At 43.7% G+C, this 24,100-nt stretch overlaps 1 protein-coding gene across 3 annotated transcripts in view; it reads left to right on the forward strand.

The window, feature by feature from the left end:
• Positions 1 to 6,569: 6,569 nt before the first annotated feature.
• The window catches only part of ankfn1 (ankyrin repeat and fibronectin type III domain containing 1), a 72,347-nt gene continuing 54,816 nt past the window's right edge, over positions 6,570 to 24,100 (forward strand). For all 3 annotated transcript variants that reach the window (XM_023949535.1, XM_023949534.1, XM_023949536.1), the window contains exons 1-2: positions 6,570 to 7,155; positions 7,386 to 7,511. The gene's annotated coding sequence lies outside the window, so the exon portion shown is untranslated. The remainder of the gene's footprint in view (positions 7,156 to 7,385; positions 7,512 to 24,100) is intronic.

The raw sequence follows: 24,100 nt of genomic DNA on the forward strand, positions 1-24,100 counted from the left end.
AACATGCTTTAATTCTGATTAAAAATAAATACATATATTTACATGTTTTTATTTCAATGCTGTGGCTTTTCTTGCACCAATGGTTTGATGTTCCTCAGGTGAAAACACATAAAGAAATGTTGCGTTTATGTTGGAATGATCGGAAAAATGACACACCTGAACGTTAAAAAAACAACAAATCTTTCAAAAACCACATGAATGCAGAAAAACTTTCTGCTATACAAAGGTAAATGTATTTGTAGTTCACCCTTCTATGGGGACACACCAGAAAATACATTAATGATTAATGATTATAATTTTTTCCAGTTTGGGGGGTCAGATTAAGGAGTTTGACGGGCCATATACCCGCACTGACTTTTGTAAATAATTGCTGCAATTCACAGACTTGTTTTCTACTATGCTGGTAGTGGATCATAGTCCACTTGTTTTTACCTTTAATATTCCATCTATGACATCCAGCAGCTTTACAGTTTAAATGTTTTTCTCTTTCATTTAACTCTCCACTTGTTCCCAACCAGATTGGTACCGGCCGACCATTTTATGACATTGTACATATTTAATTTATTCAAATAACTTCATTTTCCTTTGATGAAAAACACAATGATTTGAAAGATCTCACTTAGACACAGGACTGTGTCTAAGTTTCCAACATGATAGATATTTGAGTCTACAAAATGGAAGTTTAGTTTTGATTCTGAGGTCTTGAGTAAGTGCAGCTGTTCAAGCCAACAGAACATTTTAAGCTATATCAGAAACAAAAGGTTGTTGTGGTACAGAGGTAGAGCGGCTGACCTCTGAATGGAAAACCGCAGGTTTGTTTCCCATCTTGCCAGGCTATGAATCAAAGTTCCCCTTTGGTCTTGGTGGTTAGAGGTTGGCACCTCATATAGTAGTGGAGCCTCCATCAGTGTGTGAATGTGTGTGCTGATGGGACTATGACTGTAAGGGCCAGTTTATACTCAAAAGCGATTTGTAATCCCTCTGGTCGCACTGGTCTCAGGGCCATCAGAGTGGAATGTGCCCAATTCCTAGGAAATGCGACACCTGCTGATGACATCTACGCGACTAGAATTCCACACTTGTAGTGCAATTGCATGCAACAGATTCAATAGAAAATAAGAAAAAAAAATTATATTGCAGACCCAAAATGGGTGATTTCTCAAAATTTCAATTTGTTTTTGCCAGTCCACAATGCAGTCTACCAACGCAACTCTTTAAAACATTAAACATGGTACAATCCACTGGCTGCTTTAACCTGAATTTATTTTGAGTGATTACGGTGACAGAGCAAACGTCCAGAAAAGTGTCTTTTTAACACTGCAGATGATAAAAACTTAATTGACGATGTTAGGTAACACCTAACGTCACACAGAGACACAGAGAAAGAGAGCGGGCAACTAAATGGAAAATAAAACAAGTTACTGTAAAGATATATCGTATACCTCATATTTTGCACTAGAAAATGCAATTTACCCCATTTTTTTCTTCTAATTATATTTATTTATTTGCCTCTGCATTTCCTTGCTCTGTTTGGTGGATAGGGTTAACCCTAACCCTAACCCTTGTACCATGACAAAGGTGAATAAAGGTGGAAAGATTTCATGTAATACATGGACACCAGTGAAGATCACAAATCATTGAAGAAAAAAGGTTCAGAGCACTGTCTAGGGCAGGGGTCTCAAACCCGTGGGCTATTTGCGGCCCCCGCCTTCATGTGAAAGTTTAATGTTAATGCGGTCCGCCAGTCTGTATGATTGAGACTTTTTCTTTTCTTTCGTGCGCGGAGCTGACCAACCAATGGGGTATATGACTCTTGGGGGCGTGACATTGATCGGGCTTGAAAGCAGGGGAACATTTAAGGCAGGAAACCTGACAGCCCCCTCCCCGGACCACATTGAGGAGTTCCTTACTTTCCTTTTTGGAACGTATTTATTCGCTTGTAATTTTCTAAATACATGCAGTCAGTGCTGAACTTTTCTCCGAGCCGCACAGACCCGGAGGAGGGTTACGGTTATGGTTACGGTTAGGTGCGCGGCGGCGTATCAACCCAACCCAAACCAAACGGTTCTCTCCGCTCCCGCAGGAGATGGGTTGCTGAGGAGAATAAATGTCCCACACCTACATGCGTGGCAGCTAACTTTAGTCTTAGACACACTGAAAATACGTGGGGTAAATGCAACGATAGACGTGTTTGAGATGAACCAGCGCCTCGCCTGGATCGTTACGGAGACCAGACGGGGGGGGGATGACGCTGCAGCGAGACTGAAGGAGAACAGGAAGTTGGAGTTGTCCTTAACTTTCAATTTAGTTTTAATCTAACTCTCCCCCTCAGTACGATCTGTGATATTTCTTTTATATTTATTTCAATGTTTTTTAATGTATGTAGTCTTTTTTAATCAATATGTATTTTAAATTATTTTAATTGATCACTCAACTACAAAAACCCATCAGGACACATGTCCCATAATGCATTGTTTTGTAGTCAATTGGCGGCTTGCAGTCAGTGCAGTAATACATTTCCATTTTTCCATTTTTTATTACATTTCCAGCTGCATTTGCTCAGGTTGGGGTCTTGCTCTCGCCCCTTTCTGGTGATATTTTTGTGATGATTGACAGGTGATGTTTGAGCAAAAGCAAAAATATACGTCTCACATCAGGTGATCTGCGTAGCGTTTCATCCACCTGGGTGATCTCAAACACACTTATTGTGCATCTTGGCTGCACCTTTTTGGTGTCGCCAACATGAATGTCCATCCGTTTTTTTTAAAAATATAGGAGTGGCTGACCGGCTGCTCTACAATAACTAGTGACCGGGGTTCAAATGTGCAAAAGTCATAAAAAAGAAAATCCAAAAATAGTTATTGAATTTTGTTTCTCCTTTACTGATTTGTGGTTTAAAGAGTAAACTTAAAAAAAGAAATTCAACACAGACTCAAAATTGAGAGCACATCCTCTCTGACTTTTCCACCCTAAATTTCAATAAGTCCAAGTCCAGATTTCCTGACAATCATCTTCATCCACACTGAGGGTCTCAGCTGTTTGGGAGGAAGTGCTGCCAAGTGTCCATCAGTGAGAAGAACCATTGATGGAGGTTACAGATCATTGAAGGTTATAACTATTAAACACAGATTTGTGTTCAATAGTTATAATTCAACAGTGTTAACTGAACTGTGTTAATACGGACGTTTAAATTAGAAAACATCACATATAGAAGACTAAATAAACAGAAATGTATTACTGATTTATTTACTTACTGATTTTTTTGTTTACGTATTTAATTTGAATGAGAGTTTTATGAGTACATTTTGTAAAGAAAACAGTTAATATTAGAGTATAGTTACTAGTATAGTACATGTTACATAAAAATGTATTGGCTCTCAGACACTCACTAGTTGCGTGCGTGTGTGTGTGCGTTGAAGTTGCGGCCCTCCCTCAGCTAGACCCTGCTTTCAGTGGCCCCCAGGTAAATTGAGTTTGAGACCCCTGGTCTAGTGGGCCTAGATGACCCCGCTCCCAATGTTAAAGTGCCTAGGATAGCACAAGGGTTAAAAAAAAGCATGCAAAACTTTACAAAAACAAACAAGTAAACAAGAATGAATGTCAAATCTATTCACATTTTAGTTTCCTAAAGTTCAGCTCACTGTTGTTTTTCCACATCCAAATAATCCAAAGGAAACATTACTAGAACATTCTAGACACTGGATGGTCACACGACTTTTCTAAATTTAAAGTGTTTCCACACATTGTACTAGAATGATGGACTGATCCAACACACATCTTTGTTGTCAGCTGTGATGCACTTGGTCATTTTTACGTTATAGTAAAATAAGCCTAATGTGTCTCAATCCAAATAATTTTTTCCAATTTCAATTTGATTATCAATTTATCAAATTTTGCAACGATTTCTTAAAGGTATTGGCCGATTTGATTCTGCCTCAGACAAATCGATCTGATTCAAATCTAGGATTACAAATTGATTCATAGATTAATTATTACACCCCAAAAATATACATATTTACCATAATCATTTAGAACATCTTAACTTGATGCTTAAAACTTGGGAGTGATGCAGAAATATTTGCAATATTTCTTCATTAAACTTTTTTAGTTTGTCTGAAACTGCTGACCCAGGGCTCTGACCATGTTGGAGCCCAGCTTTAAGGACTCAGATTACTGATTACACTAGGGCTTATGAGTACTGAATTAAGCACAAGGTACTGCAGAACAGCCCAAATCAGACGCCCTCTGTGCTGTACATATTGAAAGGGTGCAGATTGCTGTTGTTTGTCTTTAGACAGCATTTGCGTAAATTTAGAAGCAGATTTTTCTGTAGTCTGTTTTGTGGAATCTGATAATTGATAGTACAGGTTCTTTTCCATTTTACAGATTAAGTCATTCAAGTCCTTTTACAATGACACTGCTTCCTCTCATGATGTTCCTCCTTCTCTTTACCTGTTGCTTTGACTGGGAACCATGGAAACAGAGCTGGGAGCCAATGAGCAGCAGCCCCCACTGGCTGCAGTTTATCTGCTTAGGAGAGTCTCATTTTAAAAACTCCATTTCTTGTTGTCTTGTTCTTTTCTTCACACAGACGTAGAAGAAACTTCCAGATTTCGGCCCTTTCGACTAACATTTACACCAGACAGTAATGATGATAATCGTCCAGCATCTTGTTGCTTAATGATTGAACCCACCACCACCACCACCTCTGTAATCATCCTCCAGATCTCCTTAACTCCCATTTTGCCCCCTTTCTTCTGTGCCCTTACCCCCTGTCTCCAACATCCCTCCTTCCTTTCCTCTTCTTTTTTCCGTCCGGTCCACTGAAAAAAAGGAGACAATTGTAATCAATATAAATAAAGTTTAGTCTAAATTACAAAATACATACAAAAACACACCTAGTGTGTCTGAAGATTCATAACCCCTGTTGTAACAGTAAAATATGTTCAACACAAGAGGCCTTCAGCACCTATCTGTCTGCTCAGCTGTTGGACAGGACAAGTCCAGATTTCCAGTTGAAATGTGTCTGATTGCTGTTTTGCTGGAATATTTTACTGTGGTTACTGAAATGCTGAACTATCAGCTGAAGAAATTGTAAATGCCAAATATGGTGTGAAATGCTGAAAAGGAAAAGCAAAAGTTGCAAAAGACCCACAACTTCCTGAGTGCAGTCATGCCGGAGCTGTTGTCACAGAGTCAAGATAAGAAGATTATAACAGACCAGGTTCCCGTCCTTCAACTGGCTGTTGTAGCATCTGATAAATGAAAGCAGATTTATTTTATTCTGAGTTTGTCAGGTGGGTCTGTTCTTAGGCTGGGCTAGATCCTCCGCCCTGTTCTTTAACACTAGGGGCTCTTCCTGTGGTCCTTCTGACTCTGGTCTGGGTGCCTGGTGTTGGGTTTCCTGTTGAGCGGACTCTTTCCAGGGGCCCTGGCTGCCTCTATGGCTTCGCCTTCTGCTGTGGGTTTGGTGTCATGGTGACTGAGAGCTCTCCCTCTTTAATTTTACTCTCTACATAACATTATTGTCCCCAGTAGTAAAAAGTCATTTGTCTGAGAACAGGTGCTTGGTCCTTTTCACACAAACAGGAGATTTGTATGCGTGCAAGCCATTGGCTTGACACGTGTTTGTATGCATATATGTACGTGTGCATAAGTAGAGCTATCTACTGCATGAAGTTTTTTGCAGTCGAAAGGTATGTCTGTAATATTTGAGTGTAATCTGCCTTTTTGGGACAGGTTTGCCCATTTTTGCCCACAGACAGCCTGTATCTGCCCCTAACGGCAGTTGTGACTGAGGCCTTACATGCAGCCGGCTGCTGTCTGTGACCCTCCATGGCCCAGAAAACTCAAAAACTAACAGCCCCTGTGCTTGTGAACTCCTGTACAGGTGTAGCTCAGGCTTTAGTGTTTGTCTGATTTACTCCCACAGGTACGAGATCCTCCAAGAACACTGATATTTACATAAGTGTTGTGTTATTTTCTTCTATTCTTTTATAACATTTTCAAAGGATTGTTAGTATTGTCTTTAGAATTCTGACATATATTATCATATAAATCATCAATAATGCTTCTTTCTTGTTAAATGTTCATATCACAGAGAGGAAAACTAAGTGCTCGTTTTCAAGTGTTTGCGCAACGGTTTAGAGTAAGAAAAGACAAAACCCTGCAACTTTAAACAAAAATGTCTTTTCAAAAAACATTTTACAGTGAAGATAATACTTCTATTTCTGTGAGCTTCCTGAGCTTCTGTATTAGAGTTTGTCTCACAAACCTGTAAACAAACTGCATCTTGAATTGTGTTTCTGATTGAAAAAAGGTGAATTTTTCCTTGAATGCTGAATTACAAATTGGATCAATGTGTATCTCCATCACGACCAAAGTTTAGTCCAGCCAAAAACTCTGTCTTCTCTGGAGTTCTCTTAGATTTCAAACATAGCTGTTTTACAACAAAATAAAATCCTTTTTACCCAGACCCCTCTGAGTTATTGCTGCTATCAGCGGATTTTTGTTGTTGTTGGCAGCTGGCACACAGCATCCCCTGCTGGTTACATAATGGATTCCTGAAATGGTGATGCAACAGACACCTTTCCATGCCTGTTTCACAGAAAAACCTTCTGCTGCTTAAACCTGACAATTCTTGTCGTTTTGGAATTGAACATTTTGAGATCTGGATGGAATCTGAGTCGTGTTTCTTCTTTTCTTTTTCCTGTCGTGGCTGCGGCACTCCTCCTCCAAATCCCCTGTCTCTTTTGTTCATGATCTTTTCAGAGGCTGTGGCTGCAGCTCCTCCTCCATGGGTGCTTGTGGTCGTTTTTCTCTAACGTTCTTCCCTCCCTCTTGCCCTGTAAAAAAATGCGTGTGCTCGCTTGTTTGCATGCCGATGCGCTTAGGGGTGGACAGGTGTCTCCAGCACTCAGCCGCAGTTCCAGACTTACCCAAGACTGAAAATCTGAGCTGTGGGGCCATAAAGAGCCCCCCTACCTCTGCTTCAGAGGACGATGCAGAGCTGCACAGAGCCAGCAGCCAGGAGGCTGGAGGCAGACACACAGAGCGCTGCAGAGAAGCTGCTGATGCTGGAACACTGCTGGTGTTGAGCAGCTTCTGCCTCTCAGAGGATCAGAGCAGCCTTCAGATTCCCGTCTGAGCTGACAGGTGCCTGAAAGTTTATTAGTGGCTTCTACGGCAGAATCCTGTCTTAGTTAAGTTGATGCCCTCCAGATGTTCAGTCATTATTGAAATTACATTTTTGTTAGGTTGAGTTTTCAAAGAAATCTTGACAGATTTCTTTTTCATCGAAAATGTTGGTGTCTGAGAATTTTTCTGAAACCCCGTCTTTTCCGGACTTGATGGTTTCTAACGACGACTGCTCTCTTCCACACCAGGACAAACAGTAAGATCTCCAGACTTGCTCAGAGGTGGAATCGGACTCCAACACCAGATGATCTGATCAGACACCTGAAGCCCCTGGACAACACAGGAACCCCCCAATCTTCGCTCAATCTGGACAGGTGAGGACCCGCATCTGTTGGGATTCAATTACAAATACGTCTGATGCCATCTTAGACACAGCAAAGAAAGAGAGGAGCCAGCAAACAGTTTATCAGGTGTCAGAAAAGTACTCACTTTTTTTCTTCTTTTTGACAAAGATAATCATGTGATCTAAGCGGTTTGACTTAATACAAGAAGGTAGTGGTTTCGACAGAAAGTTACATTTCCAAAAAATGGGCAAAGGATCATGTCATGATTATTTTATTTTACTTTCCTTGGCTTTGGTGACAACTTCTATATTTGCATAAATATTAACAAAAAAAAACAACTAACAGCCTGGTTACAAAGTAATTTAAATTAAAGTGAACAACACTAGTTGCTCGTGGCAAAATGCCACACTGACAACCTTAAGTCTTTCGCCATTTGTTTTTCGGACATTTTTCTAAAGAATTGAGCTGTAAACCCCGCATAACCATGTGAGGCATGTCCTATCAAAGGTGGAATTTTCTTTTAGAGTTGACCTGCAGCTTACAGAGGCGAAGCAATTTGGCAAAAAAATGTGACATCACAGGTTTTTAAAATATTTTTCAAAAATTCAAACTTTTAGGCCTAGTTTTCAGTTAAGACTGATAAAAAGTTGTTTGGAGATTCTAACTTTTTGGAACAAAGATGTTTTTATAAACCATGTTATCAGATTTGGTTTAAAGTTCCACTTCAAACATGTTTTGATCTTTTTTAAAAGTGTCTCCAGTGGTCTTTTAATTATGATTAGGCCATTTATCATCAAAAAAATAAAATTAAAAAAAACCTGTGACATTTTCTAACACAAAATATCTGCAGACCGGCAGGAGTTCATCAGGAATTTGCCTGAGATGTGGGCGGGACTGTTGGTGCAGAAGTAAGCCTCCACTGATATCCCATCATCCCTTTGTCTACACTCTCTCCTGCTAGATAACAGCCCCTCACAACCCCCAGCTAACAAAATGTCGAGTAATATTGTAGTCATCCAGTCGTACAGTTTAGATCCAGATTCCAGCTCAGACGAGGAAAACAAAGACGTACATGGATCTATTTGTCTGCAGGTGGATCATCAGAACGGAGCAGAGCAGGGAGAACCCATTTTCCATCACAAAAGAGTTTTTCATTTGCTCCTGATTCGTCCTGAATCAGGAATAAACTAGAAAAAAATTGGGAAAAAAAACACCTCAGAAATGCAGTTTTAATCTTATATTCTTTTATTTACACACACTCCTCCAAGAAAGAAACGCAACAAGATGTTAACACTGACAACACAATTTTTATTGGAATGGGTCTTTAAGAACATTTTGCAACATCATTTTTTTTGAGAAATAATATGCATATACATGGGTCGTTGCTGGATATGAGTCATATATGACTCATATCTTTTTGCTTATATTGGTAGTTTAAGATATAAAAAGCCCACTTTTTAAATATTATTTTGCACATGTATAACATTTCTGGCAGATTTTCCCTTTTTTTTTCTTCAAATGAAGATTTTGTCACGACTTTTTTTCCCCACCAAGACTTTGTACTGTGTACTGGTATTTCACATTTAAACAGGGCGCCAAGATACACGTTTTCAAAGAGTACAAAACAAAGATAATTATATTTTGTGCTTTGTGGTTGAGATTGAGATCACATAAGATTATACCAAATACTGGAGGAATTACAGGTTTGGAGAACATTTGAAAATACTGTAAATACTGACTGCCAAAAGCAACTTCATTTTACACAGGACCAAAACATGAGATGGTTTATGTTGATTGTTTACATCGATCGCAAATGGCATTAATATTTGTAATGAACTTTGTTCGTTTTGCTTTAGACCAGTGGAGTCTTTGTACAATTTTAAATGGACTAATCATGTGACGTGATCAAATTGAGGAAGAGTATATTCTGTCTAAAGCTTTTTCCCATATCTCCTCAGTGATATTTAAACTCAAGTCCTCTTGTCATTGTTTTTTTTTAATTTTGTTTCTTTCACTTTTTCATAAGCACAAAATACGTTTGTCGTTGTTCAAGCAAAGACAAATTTCACACTTCTCACAATAGACATGCGAGAACTGATGGCCAGTGTATATAGCTTGCATCTCTGTTGGGTTTCTGTTAGGACGATGATAAGGACACCTGCCTCTGTCTAAGGCTAGGGGAACCAACCACAAAGGGGCCATAACACATGAGAAATATATAGACACCAAAGAATAAGGAACACAGTTTAAAAAAAAAGAGCAAATGATGTGCCCTGTAAAGCAAAATGAAATAACTGGTGTGCTGGTTCAAGACAAACAGACAAAATAAAGGGGCTGGAACCTTGGCCAAACATAAAATAAGTCAGGTGACCCAGCCACATCGACCATCAGAGTCAGCTTCTCCTTGCTAAGGCTGCCTAATTAAATCCAACCTAATCAAAAGAAATAAAGCCCACAAATCAAGAATAACGAGATCTAATCCAAAACTAAAAAAACAAAACCCAGCAGTATGAGACTGCTGAGGACAAAAGACAAAAAAGTAGAAAATCCAATGTACAAACACATGCCTAACTGTTCCTCTCCCTTCTGCTCTGCTCTTTCTGCCTCTGGTTCTTCTGCTTCTTCTTCTTTGTAGTATTTTTTTATGCGGTGGGAGATAAACTAGTTGTTGCATATACTGCCACTACCTGGTCTAGAGTGTGGAACAGGAGTTCTACCTTTATTGCGCCACGGACCGGTTTGAGATCTGGCAAAATTCTCACGGATCGGTATGTTACATGTATGTTATATGTGGCGGACACACGCTGCAGCAACGCTGCAATAAAGGCAGAGACACGCGATAGACGGACTCTGTGCTTTTATTTTGACACGCTGAATATTGTACATGGCACAGGTGTCATCATCCTCTCCCCTTCCCACACTCATGGTGCTAAAAAGAAGTAAACATAACAGGAAGAAATAACTAAGGCTGAAACAACAGAACTGCCAGATGAAAGGACCCGTAGGCAAAAAGAAACACCCGTGTTCAACCGGATTCTGACCAAAGCAGGCAAAGGGGATTGATTGAATTCCCTGTGATGCCAGCTCCCACAGTAACCCATGCAGCCTGAGGAACTCTGACAGCAGACCAGACGTGCACGTGACCGACACTACAGTACAACAAGATAATATGACCTGTATGAAAACTGTAGTATTTTCTAAACATAACAATAAACAGGAATTATGACATGGGCAACGTCCTCTCTGCCCGCGATACTCTGTGGTCGCTAATCACTATGGTAACGTTTAAACATGCCTTCAAAATAAGTGCATGGAAAATCCGACTCACCACAATGCTGAATGGTTGGAGGGAATCTCCCGTTGGGATGAATCCGTATTTTAAGAAGGACTCCTGATACTGTCTATCAAATGTAGCTTTCTTTTTTATGTCTCCTGGCTGGACCTTTTCCACTTGGCAAAGAAACTTTCCAGACGTTTGTTTTTCTTCATTTTGCTAATTCCTGGGTTTTATTTTTAGCGGTATCCTATCACGTGACCGAGAAGAGTGAATTGGCCTGCGTCAAGAGTGACATAGACGGATGGAACAGAGAATCGGGCAATTTTTCAAAATAAAACATTTTTCAGATTCCGAAATAAATAAAACAGAAGTCATGCAAGTTATTTTATTTTTTCTGTGTGGCCCGGTACCAAATGACCCACGGACCAGTACCGGTCTGTGGACCGGGGGTTGGGGACCACTGCTATGAACTACCCATATACCATTTTCTTTTTTTTTTTTTTTTTTTTTTTTTTTTTTTTTTCAACTTGTCCTGTCCAACAGCTAGGCAAACAGATGAGAGCTGAGGGCCTCTTGTGTTGGACATATTTTATTTTAACAAGAGGGGTTATTCATCTTCAGACAAACCAAATGTATGTCTGAATAAACCCCTTTTGTAATTGAGGCCAAACTTTATTAATTTCAATCATGTTTGAAAATCTTTGGTGTTGGACCGGACGGAAAAGGAAAGAAGGGAAGAAGAGAAAGGGACGTTAGAGAGAGGGGGGGTAGGAGGGTGATAATAGGAGGGGAAGGGGGGTAAGACCATGAAGCAGCATAGAGCAGACAGGTTTACTGGTTGTTTATCGTTACGGTACGGTTCAAATGTAGTACAAAAAGGGCGGGGCCTGTTCACACACACTCAAATATTATCAACACACCTGCTAGCCGCAAAAATGTCCACATGTCAACATGCACACAAAACAGATAGTGTTCACGAACGCATACCTATGCCTTTAAATCAACTAGTGTGAAATCTTTCATTCATTCAATCATGCAAACTATTAGTGCAAAGGTGAGCTAACACCTGTGCTCAGGTGAGTGTTTATGTTCTTCTAAAATGGATGGTGGAATGTGAAAAGAAGGAGGAGGAGCGCCCAGCCACCCCCACACCCATACCCCCGCCGCAGCAGCAGCGGCAGCCGGAATTCCCCCAACGCCACACGGGAACAGGCAGGGAACAACCGCCCCCCGGGCGACCAAGACCGCCACCCAGGCCAGGGCCAGCAGGACCGCCGCGAGGCCCCCAGAGCCAGAGAGCAGGGAGGCGCAGAGGGAAAGAGAGCGCCGCCCCAGCCCAGCCAGGAAAGCAGCCCCCCGCCGCGCCGGAAGAGCCCAACGCAGGGCCCCACCGGAGAGGGACGCCCACAGCCCCAGACGAGCACCCCACCACCACCCAGGAGTTCCGGGAATCCCCCCGCCCCGACCCCAGGTACGAGCCAGGACCCCCCAAGGGAGACCCGCTCCGCACTCCAGGCAGCCACCCACCCGGCCCACGGTTGATCCAGGTAGGAGCAAGGCAGGGGCCCGCCGCCCCCGCCCAGGAGGGGGGAACCCCGGGGAAAAAAGGGCGGCCCACAAGGGATGTTATAAATATGGCCCGACCAGGCTCTGCCATGTTGGAAGTTTGGCGGGGCCCAGCGCCCAGGGGCAAGGACCAGGACCCACCCCCCAGGGACACGAACACCCCCGGCTCAGGTGTAATATGAACCCCCCCACCGTGCGGAGAGAACACCGCCGGGCCCAGGGAGCCGGCACCCATGGGACACGGCCGCCATCGCCAAGGGGCCCGCACCCCCCACCAGGGAAGGGGTAGGGGACAGATGGACCCAGGTCCCACCTTCCTTGTAAAATGTGTGTGCGTGTATGGGTGTTTGTGAGCATGTGTGTGTGTTTATGTTTGAATGTATATATTGAAGGGGGAGGGGTGTGTGTACTAAGGGGGGTGCAGTTAAAATTGGCGAGTAGGGCACTAAGGGGACATCTCCTGATTACTCACAGTGATGTCCCCTCACCCTCCACACCAAGGGGCCCTAAATGTCTAAGGTGCGGTTAAAATTGGCGGGTAGGGTGCCAGGAGGACATCTGCTGCTTGCTTGCAGTGATGTCCAAGCACCCCCCCTACCAAGGACCCTACATGTCTAAGGTGCAAATAAAACCGAAAGAGGGGGGGCCCACTCCATACGGCAACCATAGGAGGGGGGCCACTCCCAAGTAGCCCCCCCCCAAGGCGCATCGCAGGCTAGACCCCCCACCCCCTCACCCTAATATGAGGTTATATAAGGAAGGGGGTAAGTTGGGGACAGCTGGTAGACTGTCCCCCGGTGGTCAAACAGCCGTCCCCCAGCCCACCCCCAGCAAAGGGGCCAGGGCCACCCAGCCCAGGGGCCCACCCCCGGAGGCACCGACACCCCAGGCCCGGCACCACCCACCCCACACAGAGAGAGAGGAGCCAGAAAGCGTCGCCCCCCCCCCCGGAGCAAGCCCAGGCCCCCACCCCCAGACGCCGGCCCTAGAAGAGCTCTGGTCAGGCCTCGACGGGACCGAGGAGGCCAACCGGCCGAGGCAACCACTGATTGCCTCAGCGGAGACCCCGACCCGCTAGCCCCCCCGACCCGTACTAATAATGGGCCCCCCCTCCCCCCCAGAACGCCCCCCCACAGGACAGGGCCGACAAGCCCCCCACCCCACCCCACCCCAGACCCCGCAGCCGAAGCGGGTGACACCCAGAGCGACCGGGGGCCCCGAGAGGGTTGTCCCGTCCCGCCCCAGAGCCAGGGAAGGGCCGATCCCAGCCCCAGGTGCAGATGGGCAGCCCATCCGGCGCCGCTGGGCCCCCCCACCCGAGCAGGGCCCCCGCCAACCCCCCCCAGCACAGGCAAAGGGACCACCACCACGCACCCCCACACCCAAGCCCAGAGGACCACGCAGCGCCCCAGCCCGCCCCACCCAGGCACCGGACCCGACCCCCCGACCAACGGAGCCCCCCACCGCCCCCGCCAGGCACCGGAAGCCCCGACCCCCACCCCAAACCACGGCAGAAGGGCAAGGAGCAGCGACGACCAAGCCCTCCACCCCCTAAGTCATGGAGTCAACCACAGGAGACCAGAGAGACTGAATTCTTTCAAAGTTACTTGAGCTTTGGGCTGACATTTTTTCCAAGCTGATATGATCAAACAGCAGATTTCTGTGTTGACTTATGTTTATATTTTTCTTGTTTTTCCAATTTATTAAAATAGTTTTTTTGGCAATACAAAGAGTTATGAAAATGATAGATGCTAATCCTTCTTCTATATCGATGGCACTCATGTCACCAAGCACACAAAGTGACGGTGAGGCAGTGATTGAAACCTTAAGCCAGACTGATAAATCGGCACATACCTGCTGCCAGAGAGCCTGGACAGGAGTGCAGAACCACAGTGCGTGCATGTAGCTGTCGGGTAGATTATTATCACAGTGCTCGCAAGTGTCTGAGTTACTGAGACCCATCTTGAACATCCTCTGTCCAGTGTAGTAAATTCTGTGAAGAGTTTTGAGATGGATTAGCTGCAGATTTGGACTTTTTGTCAGTTTAAAGGTGTTTAGACAAAGTTCTGACCAGAAGCTTTCATCTGTGCTGATGCTCAAATCTGCATCCCATTTTTTTGTTGGAAGGGCAATATTGTTATCTAAATTACATAAAAGTTTGTATATTTTGGAGAGAGTTCTATTCATTGAAAAATTAATCAGAGTGGTAACTACATCTGGTAGCTTTAAATCGTCGTCTTTAATTTTATACTTTTTAGTAATACTTGATTTAAGTTGCTGATATTCCAAGAAGTTATTTATTCCATGTTTGTCTTGAAGTTCCTGGGGGGTTATGAATCTTCTATCAATAATTACATCTTCTTTCTCTTTCGGCTTTTCCCATCAGGGGTCGCCACAGCGAATCATCCTTTTCCACCTCACTCTATCATGAACATCTTCTACCCTAACGTTAGCCAACTTCATGTCCTCTGTTAAGACATCCATGTATCTCCTCTTTGGCCGTCCTCTTGCCCTCCTGCCAGGCAGCTCCATCTCCAACATCCTTCTACCAATATATCCACTATCCCTCCTCTGAACATGTCCAAACCATCTCAGTCTGGCTTCTCTGACTTTGTCGCTAACACAGGCAACGTGAGCCGTCCCTCTGATGTACTCGTTCCTTATCCTGTCTAACCTGGTCACTCCTAAGGAGAACCTCAACATCTTCATCTCCGCTACCTCCATCTCAGCCTCTTGTCTCTGTCTCACTGCTACCGTCTCTAACCCATAGAGCAGAGCTGGTCTCACCACTGTCTTGTACACCTTTCCTTTGAGTCTTGCTGGCACTCTTCTGTCACACAACACTCCTGACACTTTCCTCCAACTGCTCCAACCTGCCTGCACTCGCCTCTTCACCTCTTTTCCACACTCCCCATCACACTGAACTGTTGACCCCAAGTACTTAAACTCCTGCACCTTCTTCACCTCAGTCCCCTGTAACCTAACGCTTCTACCTTGATCCCTCTCGTTCAGACACATGTATTCTGTCTTACTACGACTGACCTTCATACCTCTTCTTTCCAGAGCAAACCTCCACCTCTCTAGCTGTTCCTCCACCTGCTCTCTACTCTCACTGCAAATTACAATGTCATCCGCAAACATCATTGTCCAGGGAGATTCCTGTCTTACCTCGTCTGTCAGCCTGTCCATCAGCATAGCAAACAAAAAAGGACTCAAAGCTGATCCTTGGTGTAGTCCCACCTCCACCTTGAACTCCTCTGTCTGACCTACAGCACATCTCACCACCGTCATACTTCTCTCATACATGTCCTGGACTACTCTGACATACTTCTCTGCCACTCCAGACGACCTCATACAGTACCACAGCTCCTCCCTCGGCACCCTGTCATACGCCTTCTCTAAATCTACGAACACACAATGCAGCTCCTTCTGACCTTCTCTGTACTTTTCCATCAACATTCTCAAAGCAAAAATGGCATCAGTGGTGCTCTTACGGGGCATGAAACCATACTGCTGCTCACAAATCTCCACCTTCTTCCTAAGCCTGGCTTCCACTACTCTTTCCCACAGCTTCATTGTGTGGCTCATCAACTTTATTCCTCTATAGTTGCTGCAGTTCTGCATGTCACCCTTGTTCTTAAAGATCGGGACCAGAACGCTTCTCCTCCATTCCTCAGGCATCTTCTCACTCTCTAAAATCCTATTGAACAACCTTGTTAGAAATTCCACTGCTGTCTCTCCTAAGCACTTCCATACCTCCACAGGTACGTCATCAGGACCAACGGCCTTTCCGCTCTTCATCCTTTTCAGAGCCTTCCTAACCTCATCCTTTCCAATCTCTGTTACTTCCTGCTCCACAACAACCACATCTTCCTCCCTTCTTTCCCTGTCATTTTCCACGTTCATCAGCTCCTCAAAATACTCCTTCCATCTTTTCTGTACACTCTCCTGGGTTGTTAGCACCTTTCCATCTCTGTCCTTAATCACCCTTATCTGTTGCACATCCTTCCCATCTCTGTCTCTCTGTCTGGCTAGCCTGTACAAGTCCTTCTCTCCTTCCTTTGTGTCTAACCTGTCATAAAGCTCATCGTAAGCTTTCTGTTTGGCCTTTGCCACCTCTCTCTTCACTCTACGCTGCGCTTCCTTGTACTCCTGTCTACCTTCCTCAGTCCTTTCTACATCCCACTTCCTTTTAGCCAACCTCTTCCTCTGGACGCATTCCTGTACTTCCTCATTCCACCACCAAGTCTCTTTACCGTCTTTCCTCTTTCCAGATGACACACCTAGCACCTTCCTACCTGTTTCCCTGATAATCTCTGCTGTAGTTTCCCAGTCATCTGGAAGTTCATCCTGACCACCCAGGACCTGCCTCAACTTCTGCCTAAATTCCTCACAAGTTTCTTCATTCTGTAGCTTCCACCACTTGGTCTTCTTTTCTGTTTTCCCTATCTTCTTCTTCCTGACCTCCAGAGTCATCTTACACACCACCATGCGGTGCTGTCTGGCTACACTCTCTCCTACCACCACTTTGCAGTCATTAACCTCTCTCAAATGACCTCGTCTACATAGGATGTAGTCCACCTGAGTACTCCTACCTCCACTTCTGTATGTCACTCTATGTTCCTCTCTCTTCTGGAAGTAAGTGTTGACTACAGCCATTTCCATCCTCTTCGCAAAGTCCACCACCATCTGTCCCTCCAGATTCCTTTCCTTCACACCAAACCTGCCCATCACCTCCTCATCACCTCTGTTGCCCTCACCAACATGCCCATTAAAGTCTGCTCCAATAACAACTCTCTCTCCTCTGGGAAAACTCTCTATGACCTCATCCAACTCACTCCAGAATCTCTCCTTCACTTCTAACTCACAGCCACCCTGTGGCGCATACCCACTGACTACATTCACCATCACCCCTTCAATTTCTAACTTTAGGCTCATCATCCTGTCTGAGACTCTTTTCACCTCTAGAACACTGTTTACAAACTCCCCCTTCAGAATCACTCCTACCCCGTTTCTCTTCCTATCAACACCATGATAGAAAAGTTTGTATCCTCCTCCAATACTACGTGCCTTGCTGCCCTTCCACCTTGTCTCCTGCACACACAGTACATCTACCTTCCTTCTCTCCATCATGTCTGCCAGCTCTCTGCCTTTCCCTGTCATTGTGCCAACGTTAAGAGTCCCTATTCTCAAACCTATGTTCCTGCCTTTTCCCTTCTCTCTCTGGCAACGGACCCTTCTGCCTCCCCTCTTTCTTCGACCAACAGTAGTCAAATTTCCACCGACACCCTGTAGGTTAACAGCATCGGTGGCGGTCGTTGTTAACCCGGGCCTCGACCGATCCGGTATGTCTAAAGTGTTGTGGATGATTCGCATGGTTATTTTGGCAATTTTTACGCCGGATGCCCTTCCTGACGCAACCCTCTCTATTTATCCGGGCTTGGGACCGGCACAGAAGTTACTGGCTTGCAACCCCTGTGGCTAGATTCTATCAATAATTACATGCTCTAGTTGTTTTATGCCCCCTGCTTGCCAAGCTGGGAAGTGAATCATTTTTTTGTTAATAAGGATGTCCGGGTTGTTCCAGATGGGTGTCATTTTGCACGGTTGAATTGATGATTTTGATATTTTGAGAAATTCCCACCAGGCTGTTAAGGTGGCATTTATATTAATGCTTTTGAAACAATCCTGTTTTTTAACTGTTTGGCTAATAAATGGTAGCTGTGACAGGTTGATCTTTCCACATAACACCTGTTCCAAGTCTAACCATGAGTTGGTTTCTGGATTATTTTTTAACCATTTTAAGATATATTGTAATCTATTTGCAAGAAAGTATTTGTGGAAATTAGGTAGTTCTAATCCTCCACAGCTTTTTGCAGATTTTAAAGTTTTTAAACTAATTCTTGCAGGTTTGTTGTTCCATAGAAAGCTTGATATGGATGAGTCTAATGTTTTGAACCATTTTAATGGCGGTTGTGTGGGAATCATTGAGAAGAGATAATTAACTTTGGGTAAGATTTTCATTTTAACCGTGGCTACCTTGCCCATAAGGGACAGAGGCAGGTTGGTCCAGCGTGTTAGATCGTCCTGTATGCTTTTCAGTAATGGGGTGTAGTTTAGCTGCACCAGTTCTGATAGTTTGGGGGAGAAATAGATACCCAGATATTTGATATTTCCTGTTTTAACTGGAATTGTGAGTCTTTGTTCCATATTCCTGTTGAGTGGTAGTAAAAAAGACTTATTCCAATTAATGGAATAGTCTGATATGGAGGAGAATTCATTTATGATCATTGCTGTTTCATTTACAGAATGTAAATTCCTTAAAAACAGTAATATGTCATCCGCATAAAGACTAATTTTATGATGGCTGTGTTTGGTTTTTATTCCTATAATGCTCTCATTCTGTCTTATTGCTGCAGCTAAAGGCTCAATGAATATAGCAAAAAGAGAAGGAGAGAGTGGGCAGCTGTCTGGTTCCTCTTCCAAGAAAAAACCTGTTTGAAGTCTGTTTATTAGTTTTAACTGATGCATTGGGGTTGTGATATAATATTTTGATCCAATTGATGAATGCTTCTCCAAAACCAAACTTATGGAGGGCAGCAATAAGGAACTTCCAATTAACTCTGTCAAAGGCTTTTTCAGCATCCAGCGATAGTACCGTCATTTCCTGGTTTTTAATGGTGGCAAAGTCTATTATATTAACTAGTCTACGGACATTATCATCCGAGTGTCTGCCTTTGATGAATCCAGTCTGGTCGAAGTGAATTATGTGAGGAGTGATTTTTTCTATTCTCTGTGCTAGTGCTTTGCAGATAATTTTTACATCTGCATTGATTAGAGAAATAGGGCGATAGCTTGAAGGACTAGTGGGATCTTTGTCTGGTTTTAGAAGAAGAATTATGTTGGCTGAGTTCATGTTAGGTGGCATTGATTGGCTCTCATTAATAGATGTGACAGTTTTATAAAATGTTGGTGCCAGCTGTTCCCAGAATTTTTTATAAAACTCAGCAGGAAAGCCGTCAGGCCCTGGTGCTTTACCATTGGGCATAAGTAACAGAGCTTCATGAAGTTCAGACGGCGAGAGCGGAGAATCTAAGTTTGTGATTTGATCCTCATTTAGCCTGGGTAGGTTTACATTATTAAGAAATGAGTCAATACTTTGCTCTGACGGATTGAACTGCGGTGTGTACAGGTTTTTATAAAAGTTTTCAAATGCGTTATTAATTTTGACCGGGTCATGGGTGACATTTCCTGTTTGGTCCATAATAGAGGTGATTGATGATTTTTCTCTGTTAATTTTAAGCTGATTAGCCAGAAATTTGCCAGATTTATTAGAGTTTTCAAATCTTTCAAGTCGTAGCCTTTGTATTTGAAATTGTGTTTGTTTATTAATGATGTCATTTAACTGCAGCTTTAAATTTTTCAGATCTCTCAGAATGTGTTCCTGTGCAGAAGCAGCATAAGCAGTCTCCAGGGTTTTGATTTTATTTTCTAATTCTAATAAATCTGCTTTCTCTTTGCGTTTTTTGTGCGTTGAATAAGAAATGATTTTCCCTCTCATGACTGCCTTTGCTGTTTCCCAAAGAACGCACGGTGGGATGTCTGGAGTATTGTTGAAGTCTAAGAAGGTTGCCCACTCTTTTTTAAAGAATTCAAGAAATTCCTGGTCCTTTAACAGAGACGTATTAAACCTCCAGGTTGTACCAGAGGGTGTGGATTTTTCCCTAGAAATGTTTACAGAGACTGGTGCATGATCACTGATAATAATTGGATGGATATTGGAGCTTTGAATATTTTTTAAAAGAGAGTTACTGATTAATAAATAGTCTAAACGGGAGTGTGAATAGTGAACTGGAGAAAAAAAGGTGAACCCTTTAGTGCTTGGGTGACATGAGCGCCAAGCGTCGCAGAGACCCAGATCATTCATGTACTGCTTTAGAATACTTGCAGACTGCCATGTGCGCTGATTTGCTGCTGTGCTGAGTCTGTCAAGTTCAGGGTCCAAAACAAGGTTGAAGTCTCCTCCTATAATGATTGTGGAGTCAGAGTGAACTGAGAGTGAGGTGAAGAATCTGTGAAAGAAGGAAGAGTCGTCAACATTAGGGCCATAAACACTCACTATACAAAAGTCCTTATTCTGAATGGATATATTAATGATTACAAATCTGCCTTCTGGGTCAGTAACTGTATCCTTATGAGTAAAATTAAGATTTTTATTAATTAAAACAGCAACTCCTCGTTGTTTGGAGTTGTAACTGGCAGAGTATATAACTGGAAATTGTAAGCAGCACATAAGGTGATTCAAAGAATTTGATAAATGGGTCTCCTGCAGTAGAGCTATATCTGCTTTTAGACCATCCAGGTGATTTAACACTTTCAGTCTCTTTGGCTCAGAGCCAAGTCCACGCACATTCCAGCTAACGATGTTAAGACTGTTCATAACTGCTCTGACTGAAAAGGTGTAAAGCTAAGTAGTGCTTGTGTACCAGTCCGTGTGCGCGTGCCCGCATTGAGAAGCGCTGTGCGCGTGAACGTTTTCTGGCTATGTGAGCTGCGTGTCGCGTGCGTCCTATGAGAGCCTGTGTGAGGTGATTGCAGTATGTCGGCGTGTGTGTGCGGGATCGCATGTGCACGCCCCTGTGTGCGCTTGTGTGTGCGCGCGCCCGTTCCGTGCATAAATAAATACTTACCGAGGATGAGTTGCTTCCAGGTGATTTACATATGATGAGGGGGGAGAGGGGGGGGGGGGGAGTAAAGGAAAGAAAAAAAGAGATAGAAGGGAAAAAGAAAACAACAACAAAACAACAATAGAAACATCAGTGGGACTGAGGTGACGAAGAAAACAAAAGACTGTTTTCCTGCGATCGAGGTGTGGATTATTGATGATCCGGTTTTCCATTCATTGAAGTAAGTTTAGCGGGTTTCTTCTGGGCAGCGCAGATGTTCTCAGCGCGGATCTGAAAGCCTTCAGCACAGCCAGGGGGTGATCTCCGGGTCCCGGAACAGCCGGCCGTCCACGTAAAGTTTGTCAACGGCCACAATCGCTCTCGAACCAGCAGCAAGATGCTTCCTCCTCAGCGGGAACAGGATCTTCCTTCTGCGGAGGATTTCTGCCGGGAACTGGTCATTAACGCTGTAATGCGTGCCTTTGAGTTCCCGTCCTCGGCCCTTCACCAACTCCTTCTGTTTGAAATGTTCGAATTTAGCCACTATAGGACGCGGGCGCTGGTGGTCGGACCTTCTTCCTCCGAGGCGGTGAACCCTGTGGAAAGAGATCTTCTACACCTCCTCCTGGGGGAGCTTCAGGTGGACCTGTAAAAAGGATCTCACGGTGGCCTCGGGGTCTTCTCCTGCCTCCTCTGGAACCCCCGCGACCACTAGATTGTCCCTCATGCTCCTCGACTGAAGATCCAGGAGGGTTTCCTTTATGGATCGGTTCTCCTCGGAGAGACGGGCGGTGTCGTTGCTCAGGGTCTTGACTGTCTCTCTGAGGGCCTGGTTCTCCGCTGCGAGCTCCCGCACCTGCTGCTGGCTGAATTCCAGAGACTCCCGCAGACCTTGAAATTCTCTATGGAGGATCTCCAGCAGATTGAGGCGGCCATCAAAGCTGGAGAGCTTTTTGTCAATCGAATCCAGGATATCGCTCATTCCGCTGCCTGGAGAGGACACAGCCCCGGGAGAGTCCTCAGGCCGTTCACGCTTGGCGGAGGGGGTGGTGGTGGCAGTTCTGGGCTTCACCATGTTGCAGGTATTAAAACACTCGTCAATGAAATTCTCCAGGTCCTCCAGGCTGACAGAAACTTAATACTCTTAACAGGTTATGTTAGTTAGCAGGAACTATTTTAATATGGCGGAAGAATGAAACAAGATCGAAAATGTTTGTTCAAATGCTTACGCGCCGCCAAGTCGACTCACCACACTCGTCTCGCTGGGTCTCGCGATACTACAGCATCACCTCTCCAGACCCACCCATATACCATTTTCTACTACACTTTAGGTTATATACACTATAGCCTATACCATACTTGGGACTATGTAACATAATTATCCATGCACCTAAATTCTACCTGACAACTAAGACTTGCTCAAAAATAAAATTAATTAAACTGTAGCTCGATTACGCAATATGCTTTGTAAATTTCTTTTGATCTTGAGCAGGGGCCTCAAAGTTGCGGCCCGCGGGCTATTTGTGGCCCCCAAGATGATATTTTGCGGCTATTTTTCTAAATACATGCAGTCAGAGCTGAACTTTTTTATTGGCCGCACAGACCCGGAGGAGAGTTACGGTTATGGTTAAGGTTATGGTTACGGTAAGGCGCGCAGTGGCGTATCAACCCCGACCAAACGGTTCTCGTGCGTGGCTGTGACCGCAGCCCACCGCTCCCGCAGGAGATGGGACGCTGAGGAGAATAAATGTCCCACACCTACATGCGTGACAGCTAACGGGGCTTTAACCTTAAACATGTAAGAGCAACAACAAGATTTAGTCTTGAAAATACGTGGAGAAAATGCAACGATAGACGTGTTTGAGATGAACCAGCGCCTCGCCTGGATCGTTGAGGAGACCAGGCCGGGGGGGGGGGGGGGGGGTTGAAGGCTAATCTGCAGCGAGACTGAAGGGGAACAGAAAGTTGGAGTTGTTATTAACATTTAATTTAGTTTTCAAATGCTTCTCCCCCTTAGAATGATCTGTGTTATCATATCTTTTATATTTATTTTAATGTTGTGTAATGTATGTAGCCTTTTTTTAATCAATAGGTATTTTTAAATTATTTCAATTGATCACACAACTACAAAAACCGTAAGGATACATATCCCATAATGCATTTTTCTGTAGTCGTTGGCAGCTTTCAGTCAGTGCAGTACTAAATTTCCAATTTACAGTTTCCAGCTTAGGTTGACGCCTTGCTCCCGCCCCTTTCTCCTGATATTTTTGTGATGATTGACAGGTGATGTTGGAGCAAAAACTAAAACATCCGTCACACACCAGGTGATCTGCGCAGCGTTGTGTCCACCTGGGTGATCTCAAACACGCTTATTGTGCATCTTGGCTGCACCTATTTGGTGCTGCAAACATGAATTTCCATCCGTTTTTGAGCCTTTCTCTGATCTCAGGTATCTGTAATGATTGTTCTGATCTCCAGTGAACAGCGGCTGTTCTCTAACGAACCACAGTTTGAATTTAACTATGAAAATATAGGAGAGGGTCACTGGCTGCTCTACAATAACTTATGACTAGGGTTTAAATGTGCAAAAAGTCATAAGAAAGAAAATCCAAAAATGGTTACTGAATTTTGTTTCTCCTTTACTGATTTGTGGTTTAAAGAGTAAACACAGACTCAAAATTTGGAGCACATTCTCTCTTATCATCCCTAAATTTAAATAAATCCAAGTCCAGTCCAGATTTCCTGACAATCATCTTCATCCACACTGAGGGTCTCAGCTGTTTGGGAGGAAGTGCTGCCAAGTGTCCAGCAGTAAGAAGACAAGACAAGCCGTGTTCAGAAGAACCCATTGATGGAGGTTACAGAACTGTAGAATTGGAGTCTTCTTTAGTGTTTAATAGTTATACCTCAACAGTGTTAACATTTAAATTAGAAAACAGAAGATATAGAATACTAATTAAACAGAAATATATTACTGATTTATTTACTTCTTGATTTTTTTTATTTACCTATTTTATTTTATTTTATTTGAATGAGAATTTTATAAGTACATTTTGTACAGAAAACAGTTAATAATAGAGTATAGTTAATAGTACAGTACAGGGGTGGTG

This window comes from Oryzias latipes, chromosome 19 (assembly GCF_002234675.1).
Source record: "Oryzias latipes chromosome 19, ASM223467v1".
In the NCBI taxonomy this organism is placed as follows: Eukaryota; Metazoa; Chordata; class Actinopteri; order Beloniformes; family Adrianichthyidae; genus Oryzias; species Oryzias latipes.